The sequence below is a fragment of the Taudactylus pleione genome, unplaced genomic scaffold (assembly GCF_031769625.1).
Source record: "Taudactylus pleione unplaced genomic scaffold, aTauple2 ptg000333l, whole genome shotgun sequence".
Classification (NCBI taxonomy): domain Eukaryota; kingdom Metazoa; phylum Chordata; class Amphibia; order Anura; family Myobatrachidae; genus Taudactylus; species Taudactylus pleione.
The window spans coordinates 6,888,167-6,889,371 of NW_028284734.1; the positions used below are offsets into that span (position 1 = coordinate 6,888,167).

The 1,205-nt window shown below is 38.3% G+C and overlaps 1 pseudogene; it reads right to left on the bottom strand.

Annotated features, from left to right (window-relative positions):
- Nucleotides 1–1,087: 1,087 nt before the first annotated feature.
- On the bottom strand, nt 1,088–1,205 carry LOC148509009 (5S ribosomal RNA; annotated as a pseudogene).

The following is a 1,205-nucleotide window of genomic DNA, read 5'->3' on the forward strand; positions in this document are numbered from 1 at the left end:
TACTGTCTTTTGAAACGTCAGATCCTTCTCCCAGCTTTCCAACTTCTTTCCCAGGGTTTCAATTTCTTTTTCACATTCGTCCAAAGTGATATGATTATGTTTGACTAATATGGATATTAAGTCTTGGGAACATTTCAGGAGAGTCATCTCCCACTCTTTATTAAGATTCTCTGTTGCCAACTTAAATGCTGGAAATATCTTAGGACGTAGCCCTCTGGGTGTAATCTTGTGTTTTATATAGTTTTCAAGGGTAGTTATATCCCATGAGACCCTGGATCGACGCTGTAGAGTGGATTTTAATCTAAAAAGTTCCTCTTCCCAGCTATCTTTTGGCGGGTTGGTAATGGACAAGTCTGAGAAAATATCATCAAGATTGTCTGGTATTTTCTTCCTAGCTAATAGTTCATGTTGCAGAGAGAAAGAAGACATGATGCTGATCTCCCAATGAACTTTTTACGTAGCGGCTATATTAGGTTCTGTTCTAATCGTGTAATACGTCTAGGGTATGGGGGATATAGGATTCGGTACCTGTAAAATATGCCTATTGCAATGCTCGTGCGAGAGTCAGAAACTGAAAATTTATCAGTATTATCAAGTATGCAAGAAGAAAGGGAAGATTCTGCACAGAGCCGATTTTCTCAAATTCGATCAATATTATCCACAAAGGACCAACCATACGTGATCATTGCTTACAAATAAGATCATTCAGAAAATTGTTGGTGGTGCTCCCCATAGCCCAAAGAACAATACATACAAAAACAAAGAGAAAAGTAGGGCTAGTTGTTGGGGCACACTTAGAAAACTATAATAAAATATAACTTTTATTCGATATATTTAAATAAAATGTGAGGTACCGGAATTCCCCAAGAAGAAACAAAACTATAAGAGTATAAATGTAAAATGGATCTAATAAGGTCCTGAGGTGATCCTCTGGCGAAATACTAAATAATTAATAATTGTACCAATGGGTATGGTATTCGTGATCAAAAAAAGGTAAAGGTGTTTAACCATAAATAGGATACACGAATAAGAGTATGGTTCGTGGTGCTCTGACTGACACACTTGGGGTCCCCAAATATTCCTCTTTAATCTACGGCACCTGGTATTCCCTGGGGGTCTCCCCTCCAAGTACTAACCAGGCCTAACACCTTTTAGCTTCCAAGATCAGACGAGATTGGGCATTTTAGTGATGTATGGCCGTAGTA